This window comes from Rutidosis leptorrhynchoides, chromosome 3 (genome assembly GCF_046630445.1).
Source record: "Rutidosis leptorrhynchoides isolate AG116_Rl617_1_P2 chromosome 3, CSIRO_AGI_Rlap_v1, whole genome shotgun sequence".
NCBI classification, from domain to species: Eukaryota; Viridiplantae; Streptophyta; class Magnoliopsida; order Asterales; family Asteraceae; genus Rutidosis; species Rutidosis leptorrhynchoides.
The window spans coordinates 445,598,651-445,616,641 of NC_092335.1; positions in this window are offsets into that span (position 1 = coordinate 445,598,651).

A 17,991-nucleotide genomic window follows, 5' to 3' on the forward strand; every position below is an offset into this window, starting at 1 on the left:
GTTAAATCATGAAATTTTTATGTGTTATCATATTCATAGTAAAAATCATTTTTCCAGAAAATAAACCTCCAATTCAAAGTTTAAGATGGTTTTTAATTATCCAACCCAAAACAGCCCCCGGTTGCACTCCGACGTCGTAAATTCAGTTTTTAAGGTGTTCTTTGAAAAACCAAGTTATACCTTGTTAAGTTAGCATATAATTAAGATATGTTACAGGTCTTGAAGTATTTTAAAAGTTAAGTTAGAAGGATCTATTTAGTTTGCAAACAAGTTTGAAATCATTCAAACTATGTTCTAGTTTATAAACTCTTATATATAGCTTTAAATATATGAATTGAAAAAGAGTTGAAGTAGAGTTTTTACCTCAAGTTTAAAATGTAAAGTTGCTGGAAAGAAGTAGTAAAATAAAAGTTGAGAGAGTTCTTGCAAGTGTGTGTGAAAATTAGAAGTAAAATTTGGAAAATGAATGTGTAAAAATGAGTTAGAAATGGTGCTTATTTATAGGCTTGAAAATTTGGTTTTTAGTGAAAATATCTAAGATAAGTTAAAATTTATTATGTCATGAATGACATATTATTCCAATAATTGAAGATTTCTATTGGTATATACCAATAGTAAATACTTCTAGAAGCTGTGTATAGTACCCTAGATATACGTATAGGATTATTGAGGAAACGGAACGAGAATTCAAATATAACTATCTTTTGTAAATATACTTATATTGTTTTATGTATAAAAGCCCTTTAAAAATGATTAAATACATTACTTATACGATATATGTATAAACATTATAAATCATCAGTATTTATGTCAAATAACGTTACGTAGGTTATTGTTTTGAAAACTTAAGTTAGTAGTTTCAAAATATACTTATGACTTTTTGTTATTAATACAAAATGAGATATTAAAACATCCTTAGATCATGTTAAATATGTATGTATAATTATCATATATTGTATAGTTCGTGATATCATCGGTCAAACTAGACGGTCAAACGTTGTGTAAAACTCTTTTCAAAAACATAAGTCTCAACAATTTGGATTGCTTATCATGTTGGTAAGGTTTAATTTATGTAAATATTAATCTCATAAGTATAGAACGATCGGAAAAGTGCGGGTCGTTACATTATTGGATTTTGTACCATAATTAAGGTTTGGACAAAAGACCGACACTTATGAACATTGGACTATTGACTATTAATAGGTAGGGGGTATTGTCTAATCGAATGACAACTCATTGGAACCTGTCGAACCTATCTTCAAATTAGTTAATCTAATAACTATTAAAATGATTATGTATGTCCTATTTAGTGACGTTTATACGACATCTTTTACGATCATTTAATTAATTATTCGGGTTGGGTAATTGATTATTCATTCTGATCAAGTGGGTAAATTAATATTCATATGTAATTAAAATAGGGTTGATTACATACAAGGATAATTGGTGTAATTGTTAACAAAGTATTAAAACCTTGGATTACACGCAGTCGATAACATGGTGTAATTATTAACAAAGTATTAAAACCTTGTTACAGTTCGAATCCCTAATTAGTTGGAATATTTGACTTCGGGAATAAGGTTAATTTGACGAGCATTTTATAATTATGACCGATGGACTATTATGGACAAAAACCAGATAGGTATCAAATAAACAAGGACAAAGGACAATTAACCTAGGGTAATAAATTAAAATCAAAACGTCAAACATCATGATTACGGAAGTTTAAATAAGCATAATACTTTTATTTCATATTTTATCGTACCTTTATTTACTGTCATTTTAATTACTGCAATTTACTTTATCGCAATTTAAATTCTGTTATTTATATTATCGTCATTTATCTTTACGCTTTATTTAAAATCGACAAACTGGTCATTAAACGGTAAAACCCCCCTTTTATAATAATAATAATAATACTATTATATTACTAATATATATATATATATATATATATATATATATATATATATATATATATATATATATATATATATATATATATATATATATATATATATATATATATATATATATATATATTATATAAATATAGTTTTTAAAAATATAGTACGTAATCGCTAGCTCCCTGTGGAACGAACCGGACTTACTAAAAACTACACTACTCTACGATTAGGTACACTGCCTATAAGTGTTGTAGCAAGGTTTAGGTATATCCATTCTATAAATAAATAAATAACTTGTATAAAATTGTATCGTATTTAATAATATTCATAGCAAAAATAATAACTATTTCGTATACACATCGCAATACATCACATGTTCCTTGTCCGATTGCTCGATAACCATTAGACCACCATAACACCACTCCACCGCCATCCCTTTTCTTCTTTTTGCTTTCTATTATATGTTGCTATTTTGGACACCAAAGCCACTTCATCGAATATCATGACTAAATAAAACTGTTACTGTGTAATTCTTGTTATATTGGCCGACCAAAAACCAAAGGAGTAATTAAAGGGACGTGTTCTTTCTTTTCTTTTGTGATTAGGTAAAACTCGTTATTATAAACAAACCCCACTTCCAGCTGTTTAAATTATGAGAAAATTAACAAATCAAAAACTGATAGGGACGTTCATTTAAGTTCTGCTGGGCCGTAGGAGTTTTCTATCACCTTGGGCCAATGATCTTTTTCTTGTTAGGCCAAATGAATTTTTCCTTGGGCTTATTGATGGGCTAGGCTTGTAAACTGTGATTGTACCCATCGATCAAAATTGCTGCGATTGTTTTCCTTCTATTTTGTTCCAATCACAGACCATAAACCCACTTGAATACAACCTGTAATATTGTTGTTCCTGTTCCGATCAAACCCAACACTACCGCCAAACTATTATTTCTGTTCTGTTAGTTGTGATCCAAACCAAACACCACTTGAAAACCTTCTATTCTTTTCGTGAATGATTATGATGATAAAACGATGACGATGGTTATGTGATGATGATGATATGATTTTATGAAGATAAATAATTAGGAAGGTGATAATGATGCTAGAGTTAAAAGATGATGGTGTTCCAGTCGATTAGTTTTTGAAGAAGGCTTAGAAAACAAAAGAAAAACGGGTTATATAATTTTGGTTAGTGAAGTAAAACAGAAAGACAAATCAGTTCAGCTGGTAAGAGTGATAGTGGGGTAGCGAGAGGTTGCAGGTTCGAGTCCCGTTTGGAGCATTTCTTTTTAGACAAAGTTTTTAAGGGTATACACTTTTAAATTTATTTCCATTATTATTATTACTCTTAATTATTATGATTAAAATTATTATTGTTAGTATTATGAATATTATTTTTATTATTTGTATTATAATTATTATTATTATAATTATTATTATTATTATTATTATTATTATTATTATTATTATTATTATTATTATTATTATTATTATTATTATTATTATAGGATTTATTATCATTAGTACTACTATAAGTATTAGTTATATAACTATTATTATTATTATTATTATTTTTATCATTTTAAGCATTATTATCATTTTTATGATTATGATTATTATTATTATAATTATTCTCAAAACAATACAATTTATTATTATTTTCATAAATATTAGTATTAGTAACGTTCATAAACTTTAGTATTATAAATTTACTTATAATTAATATTATCATCATTTAAATTACGATCTTTATCGTTTTATTACTAAAATAAGTATTAACATTATTATTATAAATATTATCATTAATATGAATTTTCAATTATTAGTATTGCTATTATTAAAAGATATTATTATTAATGTCATTTTTTACAAAAATTATCTTTTTGTATTCCTTACAAACAATCTTTATTATTATCTATAATATCTATATTATTATTATTAAAATAATAATAATTATAAAAAATAGAAGTTAAAAGACTTGGTTAAGATAATAATTATAAAAAAAAATTACAGATTATATATAAAGATATATTTAATATACTTAACTTAACTATATTAATATTATTATGTACAAAATAAAAATATATAAATAACTAATAAAACTTATAAATTACTAAATATAACAAATACATCACTAATAAAAATATATAGATTTATTTGATTATAAGAATATGTTTTAATACATATATGAATAATATGGGTTCGAGAATCCGAGGCCAACCCTATACTTGTTCAATGTCGTCATATGTATTTTTACTACAAAATACATTATGGTGAGTTCATTTGCTCCCTTTTACTCTTTATATTTTTGGGACTGAGAATACATGCACTGTTTTTATAACTGCTTTATTAAATTCTTTTGAAATATATTTTGAACTGAGAATACATGAAATGCTTTTATAAATGTTTGACGAGATAGAAACAAGCAAAACATTCCTCGAATGAATTATTATGCAGATAGAAGTTCTGTGAATTATTATTGAATTAGTTGGACGTTATAATTGCCACTAATTATTGTGAATATTTTCTCCTGATTATTATTGCTTGGTAACCTAAGAATTAGAAACGGGTATGGCCCTAATTCACGCGAATCCTAAAGGTAGCTACTGGGTTTAACACCCCCACCCAGAATGTTCACTAGACGGAAGAGCTAGTGGGCGTGGTGTTTAGTACTTCGAAGTTTATATGATTATTATACAGACGAGATGTTCTGTTTTGGGGATATTATTTATGCGCATTATATGTTAAGTTCGGTTACCAAGCCAAGCTATGAAAGCAATGAAAAGTGAATGTTATGTATCGAGAGAATGATTTTATACACAGGTTATGTGTATGTTATTTTTGTACACGAGATATGTGTACGGTTACTAAGATTTATGAAAGATGATTTCGTACATGAGAAAGGTGTATTATATTTAAAAGATATCGCATGTACATTACAGGTGGGTATAGGATTCGGGCCCATTTGTACCATTCAGGATTTAAATCTTGTGGTCTATCAAAATGATGAATTTTATTGTTTACGATAAACTAATGAACTCACCAACCTTTTGGTTGACACTTGAAAGCATGTTTATTCTCAGGTACGGAAGAAATCTTCCGATGTGCATTTACTCATTTTTAGAGATATTACTTGGAGTCATTTATGACATATTTCAAAAGACGTTGCATTCGAGTCATTGAGTTCATCAAGATTACTATCAATTCATTTATAGATTGGATATATTATGAAATGGTATGCATGCCGTCAATTTTTTCGATGTATGGAAAGATTGTCTTTTAAAAACGAATGCAATGTTTGTAAAATGTATCATATAGAGGTCAAGTACCTCGCGATGTAATCAAATGTAATGTATTCGTCCAGATGGATTAGGACGGGTCATGAAAGTTGGTATCAGAGTGGTGGTCTTAGCGAACCAGATCTTGCATTAGTGTATCTAACTAGTAGTTGTTTAGATGCATTAGTGGGTCTGGACTTCGACCGTGTCTGCATGTCAAAAGTTTTGCTTATCATTTCGTGTCAAAAATTACCTGTTTATCATTCTTAGTCTAGACACATCTTACTGCCTCTATTGCATAGACAGTGTATAAATAAATTCATATCTTAGCGTATCTGTTATTGTTACCTTTGCCTGACAACTTCCGTAGATTCCTCCGTAACTTATGGGATTTTAGTATTATATATGTATATGTAAATTATGTATTGCAGGGTACTAATCTACATCCTATAATCTATTTCTTATCGAAAATCCTTCATCTGATCGTACGAGATGAATCCCTCAACCAGTTCGAATTCCTCAGATTCCGACAGCTATTCCGATATGGAGTTTCACCTAAGCTCTGAAAGCAGTGTCACCAGAATGAATCAACAATTCATCTGATGGGTTCGTAGTCGACTTAATCAATGGAGACGCGAAGAAGGCGATCCCTTCCACCAACCGAAATCACCTCTTGACGATGAACCTGAAGCGCTTACCGGCGAACCTGTTTGAGACACCATTTTCTCTCTCATATCCAGAGTATCTCGTCATGATTATATACTATCTCAAATTCTAGATCTTATTCATCCGCTCATTTCGACCGACAATCATCTCGGAATAATACAAGAAGTCAACGAATTTCACGCTCGGGTAGTGACTTTGGAGAATATGATGCAAAATTTACCAGTTTCTGCAACATCACCAGCACCAACATCAACACCAGTACCACCAACAACCCAAGTTCAACATCACACACCTATACATCTCATTATGTACCTCGAGCATAATCATCAATCTGCGAATCGTTCTACATCATTTATCTTCGTTTGACATGGCGATTATGTAATCTCTAATGCTTTAGAGATTATATATTCTTGTTCTAACTGTAAATCAAATGAGTTTAATATCATATTGACTCATTAAATCCATGATTACATCTGAAGAAAATATATATGTATATATATTTTCATAAAGATTGTAATTAAAAATTCTTTCGTACAAACTGTTAATGGTGAAAATATTTTAACGGGTAGGTAATACCCGAGGAATATTTAGATTTCACATTAATAAGTACACTGTACATTCTTACAAATCTAATTCAACAGTCATTTACTATCCTATTTACATCCACAGATATACGTATCCGTTTACCGCAGAATAACCATTTTCATTCAATTTCATATTTGGATTTTTACCTATCAGAATCTAACAAGTGGCATAATGAAGAAAACATTTGACAAAATAAAATTTGTTAGAAACAAACAAATTAACTATAAGAAATTTTGTTAAGAATCCATGCTAACAAAATCCTAGCTAACTATTCCTAGCTAACTATTCCTAGCTAACTGTTAATTCCATATTACATTTATTTATCGCAATTTATTTATCGCAATTTATTTATCGCAATTTTATTTATCGTCATTTAATTTATGTTATTTATTTTACGCACTTTATTTATCATCATTTAAATACTGTTATTTACGCATTTTAAATATCGGAACACGTATACAAGGTTTTGACATATCATATCGACGCATCTATATATATTATTTGGAATAACCATAGACATTCTATATGCAGTAATGTTTGAGTTAGCTATACAGGGTTGAGGTTGATTCTTAAATAATATATATACTTTGAGTTGTGATCGAGTCTGAGACATGTATATAATGGGTCACGATACGTATTAATTAATTCAAATATTATATATTAAACTATATATGAATTGTTGAACTACAAATTGTGGACTACTAACTGTGGACTACCAGCATTGGACAATTAAAATTGAATTAAAATATTGATTATAACATATGAAACTAAACCTCTCTTCAAGTTTGCCACTTGATTTCATCTTAAACCTCAATTATATCTTGATGATTACAATCTGCGTTCAAACCTTTTATGATTCTTGAAGACACCTCAATTGAGAGGATGAACCAATCGCACTTCATCTACGAAAGAAAAGATTGATACATATAGTTATGTACCTGAAAACACTCAGAACCTGAACACGATCTGGACTAGCTCTTTTGGCATTTTTATTACCAAAAATAACATTGCGACTCATGTTCGAGATAGCCATTTTTGTCACAGCTCCAACAAGTCAACTTTGACTTTTCGCTCGAAACAACCTTATTATAACCTTGATATATATATATATATATATATATATATATATATATATATATATATATATATATATATATATATATATATATATATATATATATATATATGCGTGCTCTTTTATTGTTACCAGGGAACCTTTTATATTCCACCATATTATCAACAGACATACCAGCAACCTCGTTGCTCCTTGGCTTAAATCTTTCCGACAAATCACTATATTTATCTATCGAAGTCTTATCATTTACTCATCTACATCTTGTAACATTAATTGCCATACCAACTACCGAGAAATAGCAATCAGTATTTTGAAATCTCGCAGCATGTCTACATCAACAGTTATATGTATACATGTAACATTTATCTCTTAGAATTATGATCTTTCATTCTAAAATTCTGAAAAGCACTAAGTCTACGAATCAATACTCCAAGTTTTGAAAAAGCTGATGAAGCAGTGAAAACTGAAGACTGCCGTAACAGTCAAAAGTTTGATGATAAAGATTAGAGTGTTGAACAAGCTCAAAGATTTTGATACTGAAAAATGAATTGAGCAAATCATGAAGGAGACTCTGAACAAATCACAAGGACTAAACTTGTACATAAAGAATCCTGATGATTCTGTTTCTGATGAAATCTTTAGCGAATACCTTGCTCCTTAATTGCTCTAAATCATCGTGAATGAATTTCTTCATCACAATTTGATTCTAAAATTCTAAGATATTATCGTATCTTTCATTATAAATATCCTCCATATTTCTGAAGATATTTGTCATAACTATTCTTATCTGAAATCATTTATCTCTTCGCGTTATCTGTATTACATCAGAAAGGAAACTGTTTTAGTTTCTAAATCCTGAAAATTCGAATTTAAAACATGAATGTTTTTGAAGTAGTGTTGGGAACTGAGGCATGAGTTAGTATAATATAATGACACTTGATCAACGTGATTATATTACAGTAATTCATGCTGAGTTTCTAAATGGAACGTGATGATTCACAGACCTTAACATCATCATGTGCCATGTTACAAGACTCTTATATTCTATCTAGTCTCTAAACATATCAAGAACATATTATCTTGATAGTTCTATCTTTTCTCATGAATTCAGGAAATCAACCATGACTACGTCACCGGTTAAGTCGAACCTGCATTTAATCATTTCACTCTTTTGTGATAGCTTAATTCGTACTCTTCGAATAATCGAATTATTTCATTCATATTACTCTATGGTAATAAAACTCTATTTATCAACTCATATTCGTCATAAAAACATTTTTTATTGTTAGCTATGACGACCTCGATCAAATTTCGGGACGAAATTTCTTTAACGGGTAGGTACTGTGACGACCCGGAAATTTCCGACCAAATTTAAACTTGATCTTTATATGATTATGACACGATAAGCAAAGTCTGTAATGTTGAGTCTCAAAATCTTTTGAACTGTTTACATGGATTCAATTAACCTTCGACCATTCCCGACGATTCACGAACATTATTTATAAATAAATATGTATATTTTATATAAATATAAATATAAGAATATATAATATTTTGATTTAATAAAGTATACTTTAAATAATTGGAAATTAAAATGTAATATAACAATTAGAATAATTAAGTACTGTTAGTATATATAAATATGTATATGTTTTATGAATTTATTATTTCTGTTAAATATATATAAAAAAATATATTAACTATTCATTAAATGTCATCATATAATATAATATTACATAAATAATAAATGATATTACATTAAATTACAAGGTTGAATATAATTGATATATTAATATTATTAACATTACTTTCATTATAATTATCACTATTAATATTTGTATTAGTAATATTATTATGTATAAAATATGAGATGTATAAGTTGTTATATTAGTATTATTAATATTATTAATACTAGTAATATTGTTAGTATCATTAATAAGATTATTAATATCATTGGTATTAATTAAACTATTAAAATTATCATGTATCGTAATATTTATTATTACTAGTCTTTTATCAATAATATTATTATAGGTAATATTGGTAATAGTATTATTAATAACACCAATATAATTATTAATTATCAAAAACTATATATACATATATATATATATATATATATATATATATATATATATATATATATATATATATATATATATATATATATATATATATAACACATATATATAAATAGATACATTAAAAAAAATCAGATATGCATATAAAATACGATATATATATATATATATATATATATATATATATATATATATATATATATATATATATATATATATATATATATATATATAAATATAAATCAATACAACAAATTATTTATATAATAAAATTATATACAGATATGAACGAATCCGTTATCAATCTGCATAAGATTTTATTTATTTTTTTCTCTTCTCTTTATGTCAACTCTTGTACCATTCAGTTTCACGTTACAATCAAGAGGTACATATTCTTGTTTCCTGTCTGATCATAGATACCAATCGAATCCTGATTAAAGATACAAGACAATTCTGTTTTGCGTCGCTATCTCTTTTATTTCTTTTAGCATTCTGTCTTCTTCTCCTGCTTGATTCCTCTTGTCGACATTTGGAGTATAAAACAAACGAATACACCTTGATATCCTAAAAATCATTGAACCCTTTAATTCTATTATCAACATCATAATGATACGAATCTGTTAGATGTCCCTATCTATTTCTATCTTTCTTATTACCTTCTTCGCTACAAAACAATCGAGATTAAAATCTTGACACGATATAATCATTCTTACCTCTATTCGAGGGTTAAAAAGAAAAATTAAGGAAAACAAAACTCACTTAGTATTTTCAAATCATCACATCTTAGAACACCACTTAAGAACCGCCACTTTTACCACCATTCTGTAAACCACAACAACCCTTCATGATTTCTAGTCGATTAACATGAAACCTGAACGCCATCATCTGCATCAAATCATCAACATAACACTTTTAATACATATGAACAACTAATATGTGTACCTGTTCCTTGTCCGATTGCTCGATAACCATTAGACCACCATAACACCACTCCACCGCCAGCCCTTCTCTTCTTTTTGCTTTCTGTTATATGTTGCTGTTTTGGACACCACAGCCACTTCATCGAATATCATGACTAAATAAAACTGCTACTGTGTAATTCTTTTTATATTGGCCGACCAAAAACCAAAGGTGTAATTAAAGGGACGTGTTCTTTCTTTTCTTTTGTGATTAGGTAAAACTCATTATTATAAACAAACCCCACTTCCAGCTGTTTAAATTATGAGAAAATTAACAAATCAAAAACTGATAGGGACGTTCATTTAAGTTCTGCTGGGCCGTAGGAGTTTTCTATCACCTTGGGCCAATGATCTTTTTCTTGTTAGGCCAAATGAATTTTTCCTTGGGCTTGTTGATGGGCTAGGCTTGTAAACTGTGATTGTACCCATCGATCAAAACTGCTACGATTGTTTTCCTTCTATTTTGTTCCAGTCACATACCATAAACCCACTTGAATACCACCTGAAATATTGTTTTTCCTGTTCCGATCAAACCCAACACTATCGCCAAACTATTATTTTTGTTTCTGTTAGTCGTGATCCAAACCGAACACCACTTGAAAACCTTCTATTCTTTTCGTGAATGATTATGATGATAAAACGATGACGATGGTTATGTGATGATGATGATATAATTTTATGAAGATAAATAATTAGGAAGGTGATAATGACGCTAGAGTTAAAAGATGATGGCGTTCCAGTCGATTAGTTTTTGAATAAGGCTTAGAAAACAAAAGAAAAACGGGTTATATAATTTTGGTTAGTGAAGTAAAACAGAAAGACAAATTAGTTCAGCTGGTAAGAGTGATAGTGGGGTAGCGAGAGGTTGCGAGTTCGAGTCCCATTTGGAGCATTTCTTTTTAGACAAAGTTTTTAAGGGTATACACTTTTAAATTTATTTCCATTATTATTATTACTCTTAATTATTATGATTAAAATTATTATTGTTAGTATTATGAATATTATTGTTATTATTTATATTATAATAATTATTATTATTATACCTATAAGTATTATAGGATTTATTATCATTAGTATTACTATAAGTATTAGTTATATAACTATTATTATTATTATTATTATTATTATTATTAATTTTATCATTTTAAGCATTATTATCATTTTTATGATTATGATTATTATTATTATAATTATTCTCAAAACAATACAATTTATTATTATTTTCATAAATATTAGTATTAGTAATGTTCATAAACTTTAGTATTATAAATTTACTTATAATTAATATTATCATCATTTAAATTATGATCTTTATCGTTTTATTACTAAAATAAGTATTAACATTATTATTATAAATATTATCATTAATATGAATTTTTAATTATTAGTATTACTATTATTAAAAGATATTATCATTAATGTCATTTTTTGAAAAAATTATCTTATTGTAATCCTTACAAACAATCTTTATTATTATCTGTAATATCTATATTATTATTATTAAAATAATAATTATTATAAAAAAAATAGAAATTAAAAGACTTGGTTAAGATAATAATTATAAAAAAAATTTACAGATTATATATAAAGATATATTTAATATACTTAACTTAACTATATTAATATTATTATGTACAAAATAAAAATATATAAATAACTAATAAAACTTATAAATTACTAAATATAACAAATACATCACTAATAAAAATATATAGATTTATTCGATTACAAGAATATGTTTTAATACATATATAAATAATATAGGTTCGAGAATCCGAGGCCAACCCTACACTTGTTCAATGTCGTCATATGTATTTTTACTACAAAATACATTATGGTGAGTTCATTTGCTACCCTTTACTCTTTATATTTTTGGGACTGAGAATACATGCACTGTTTTTATAACTGCTTTATTAAATGCTTTTGAAATATATTTTGAACTGAGAATACATGAAATGCTTTTATAAATGTTTGACGAGATAGACACAAGTAAAACATTCCTCGAATGAATTATTATGCAGACAGAAGTTCTGTGGATTATTATTGAATTAGTTGGACGTTATAATTTCCACTAATTGTTGTGAATATTTTCCCGTGATTATTATTGCTTGGTAACCTAAGAATTAGAAACGGGTATGGCCCTAATTCACGCGAATCCTAAAGGTAGCTACCGGGTTTAACACCCCCACCCAGAATGTTCACTAGACGGAAGAGCTAGTGGGCGTGGTGTTTAGTACTTTGAAGTTTATATGATTATTATACAGACGAGACGTTCTGTTTTGAGGATATTATTTATGCGCATTATATGTTAAGGTCGGTTACCAAGCCAAGCTATGAAAGCAATGAAAAGTGAATGTTATGTATCGAGAGAATGATTTTATACACATGTTATGTGTATGTTATTTTTGTGCACGAGATATGTGTACGGTTACTAAGATTTATAAAAGATGATTTCGTACACGAGAAAGGTGTACTGTATTTAAAAGATATCGCATGTACATTACAGGTGGGTATAGGATTCGGGCCCATTTGTACCATGCAGGATTTAAATCTTGTGGTCTATCAAAATGATGAATTTTATTGTTTACGATAAAATAATGAACTTACCAATCTTTTGGTTGACACTTGAAAGTATGTTTATTCTCAGGTACGAAAGAAATCTTCAATTGTGCATTTACTCATTTTTAGAGATATTACTTGGAGTCATTTATGACATATTTCAAAAGACGTTGCATTCGAGTCATTGAGTTCATCAAGATTACTATCAAGTCATTTATAGATTGGATATATTATAAAATGGTATGCATGAAGTCAACTTTCGATGTATGGAAAGATTGTCTTTTAAAAATGAATGCAATGTTTGTAAAATGTATCATATAGAGGTCAAGTACCTCACGATGTAACCAAATGTAATGTATTCGTCCAGATAGATTAGGACGGGTCATGAAATGTAGAGCACCCAATTATCAAGACTTAACTGTTCACGTACCCGTTATCATAGTGTTAGAACCTACACTATATACTCAAAAATATATTCCATCCGCTAACGGTAGCGAACCGTCCGAATGAGGGCTTGTCAAGCCCGTATGGATCCACACAACATAAGTTCACAATTACACCCTTTAAGTGTAACTAATGATAATTGAATTGAGGCCTTTTTGTTCTAACTCGCACGTGGAATGTTTGTTTTCGTACTTGTGTTCAAAGCGTAAAAGTATGATACGTATATGTTTCTCATCCCATAGTTTAAAGAGTAAAAGTTTTTGAAAAGGTGGGACTATGATCTCACCTTGAGTGCACGAGAATAAATATACTTCACAAAGTTAACGTGTGTAAGAACGAATACTAGTCTTAACCTAAACAATAGGTTGTATCAATATCGGTAAAGTATAAAGTAGGTCAAAGTGTTCAATTAGTCCTATGGCTCGTTACGACTCGATTAATATAGCATGTGAGTCAAATTGTCAAGTTTCATGCAAGATATAAGTATAAACGTAAGTTAGAATGATTGCATAAGAGTTAGGTTAAGTTTGACTAAAAGTCAAACTTAGTCAAAGTCAAAGTCAAGGGGGTCGGGTCGGATTTCCAATCATTACACATAAAAACGTAATAATATATATGCATGTTGGCAAAATTTCACGTTAAACGGAGTTGCGAGTAAGCGGGAACGAAATTGCAAAAAATCAAAAAGTGGCTTTGATCAGGGAGAATCTCGCGATCGCGAGGGTCCAAGGCCAAAAAGCTTCGCGATCGCGAAGTGGCCAGTTTCAGCAGCTATTTGCTGCATTTTGACTAGTGCACGAATTTATCTTCAATTAATCATAAAACATAAATCGTAAACATTTAGAACACGTATCTTATATCGTTGGAAAGGTAATTTAACAAGGAGCACAACTAAACACATTTCATCAAACAAAAACATCATTTACAATAACCAATATCTCGGCAAGTGATCATTAAAAGTTCGTTTTCAAAGTTTCAAGTTCATAAAATGCATAAGATAATTCGGAAACTTAATACACACATATAATACGCCGTTTCATAGGTAATTATGCATACAATACTACTAAACACTTACAAACAACATTGCAAGGCTTTTAATGCATCAAAAATCACATTCAAAGCTACTAAACCCTAACCAAGAATCACAAATTCAATAATCATATTAAGGAAGTTTTTCTAAGTCATTCAACATACCAAATCGAAACTAATGATACTAGTAACACAATTAACACATGAACTTTAACATATAACATCTTTTAATCTACCAAAATCAAGGATTTGACAAACCCATTTCAAGTGTTCATGCTAGTTACTTAAAATAAAGAGATCGAGCATACAAATTACATATACGACATCACAATGAGCCATAGACACTAATTAACACCATTTCAAGTCTATAAAATGAATTTAGAGAAATCTTGAGTTTTTATAAAGTTACCCAAAAGTGATGAAGTTAGTATCAAAATGTAGAGGACGAAGAGAGGATTCCAAATATGCAATCGGATTTGTTGTAAGCTTCCTAGATGTGAAATAGATGATGAATTTTTGTTGAAGATGAAAAAGATGCAAAAATGGAAGTATTATATGAAAGAAAATGGAAAAGTGAAAAAGAAATGAAATGAATGGAGGAGGTGAAGTGGTTAACTTGTTGACCTAGTCACCACTTTGGCCACTTGACACTATTAGTCCCTCAAGTTTGAAAGCGGGTGCGTGAATTAACCAAACGAATTAATTTAAATACGCGAGAGTAAACGAAAAATCTTATAATCAAATAACGAAAATATTAAGAACGTTAGTTAACAGAAGGTACGAATTTAGATAACGAAAGATATTATCTAAAAAAAACGGGCGTTAAAATAAATTTAACGGAAAAATGCGGCATGTTACATTACCTACACCTTAAAAGAAATTTCGTCCCGAAATTTAGATGGTAGTAGTAGTTGTTGATTCTTCCTCGAGACCTTGCGTTGCCAATTCTATGAATAAGCGAAGGCACCTCCGTTGGCATTCCAACGGACTTGACCATCGGGATTTTACGTTGTTTTAAGGTTTGGCTATGGAGTGGAGTTTGTCATCGATAGTAAGTCTATCAGAAGAAATAACAAGTTCTTGTTCGGCAAGATACTTATTTAAGTTTGATACATGGAATGTAGGATGAACAGAATTTCGATTGAGCGTGGAGTTCGACGCTGTAAGCAACGGGTCCAATACGCCCCAAGAGTTCATAAGGATCAGAATATTGCGGATCTAGCCTTCTACGTTTCCCGAAACGGATTACACCTTTCTAAGGTGTGACTTTTAACGTTACGCGATTACCCACTTGGAATTCGAAAGGTTTACGTCTAACATCGGCATAGCTCTTTTGGCGACTACGGGCCGTCTTGAGCCTTTCTTGGGTTTGAACGATCTTAACGGTTACTTCATGAATGAGTTCGGGTCCGGCGATTTGCTTGTCACCTACTTCGGCCCAACAAATAAGAGAACGGCATTTGCGGCTATAAAAAGCTTTGAAAAGGTGTGACGTTAATACTCGTGTGATAACTATCATTGTAAGAGAATTCGGCTAAAGGCAAATACTTTTCCCAAGTAAATTTGAAATCGATAACACAAACTCGTATTGTAGTTTCCGAGGTTTGAATCGTACGTCTGTTTTGTTCGTCGGTTTGTGGATGATAAGTGGTACTCATGAATAATCTGGTTCCCAAAGCTTCTTGTAATGTACTCCAAAATCTAGAAGTGAAACGAGCATCTCGATCCAAAATAAACGACAATGGCACACCCGTCGAGATAGAATTTCCTATAATGTATAGTTGTACAAGTCTTTCCCATCTTGTCGATTTCTGAAAAATGTTTGTTAGAACAAGTTTCTTATTGGTTTCTGAAAAACATTTGTTAGGATTATTCACTCTCCCCATTGAGAATTTAGAATAAAAGGTTTCCTTATATGAAAGTACAAGTGTAATGCGAGAGAAGTTTCCGCCTCGATGTGAGCATAACAAGCATATTGTAGTTCGTCGATAAAACTGTGCGGAAACAAGATAGTACACACGTGTAACCTATGTTTTGAAGTTAAAAGAGTTTGTCATTCATTCGGAAGCGTAAATATGTTTTGGCAATAATCAAAGATATGTCCCTTGTATGGTTGTTAACAATATTCTCGGAGTTTTCGAATGTCAATAAGAAAAATAAAGTCATGTACATGGCACATGGTGGTGATTAGGTTGATTGAGTCCAATCACCATCACGAGTCATTAGAACTTTGGTATGACTTACCATAATATAACACATTGATCGAGTGTCGTTATATTACGCTAACTCATACCTCCACCCCCACATTACTCCATGTAACTAAGTTCGTGTGATCGTAAAGTTTTAAAATGAACAAAGTGCAACGACGTCTCTAATGTGACTCGTATTGAATCGAAATAATTAGTACAACTCTTGAAGAAGCGTTTCCCGAGGGAAGTGTATAAACAATTGTTCACGTCAATACGGTTCAAGTCAAACAATAATGTCTTTAGGTACGAAAGGAGTAACGAATTATGATAACGAGTAGTACGTAACCGTAGTGATAAGTAGTGATGACGATACTCACCTAGAGTAGTGGTGGTAGTAACAAGAAGTAGTAGATAGTGAAGAACGCCGGTGTAACATCGGTAGTGGTTAGTGATTGCCATGGTGGTGGAAACTTCACAGCGCTCGTGGATAGTAAGCTGAGACGGTGGCGAATAACAACCGAGGAGACAGAGTTCCCGAACTAGTATAACTAATGAAGTCGTCGTCATCCTTACGTGCATGAATCTTGAATTTACGTGTGTTACCAGAAAGTGGCAGAGTACGAGTTCGCATGAGGAAAATTTGGTACCATTAAGAAGTTCGCCTAAGAAAGATTCAAGTATAAATGCACAAGCAGTCAAGTAAGTGCTATCTAAAGCAAATGCAAGTCAGAATGCAATGGTTAACTACCCGGTTGTAGTCTAGATTCACTAATGCGTCCTAACGACTCTCTCAGACACACTACTGCATATCCTAGTTTCCTACAACCAACGCTCTGATACCATCTGTAACGACCCGTCAAAATCACCATTGACGGCGCCGTTAACTTAGGTCCCATTACGTGGTCATAGTCCCTAAATGAGACGCGTTTGACCAAAATTATGTCGTATTCATTTGAAATGTATATGACTTGCAAAGTTTTAAGTAAACCAAACGGTTCGACAACATATATAAGTTTACAAAAGTTATAAAGTATAAATAAAATAACTTGCGACATAATATAAGTTGAAAATCACGATTGCTATAAATAGCGTAAGTATGTATGCTTTAAGTTTGAATCCAAAGGTGCTATCACTAGCGTATGCATGTATGCTTGACCCCAAGCAAGTAATCAAAGTGTGCGGAAGCATGTATCAAGTAGCCAAGTATGAACCTGAGAAAC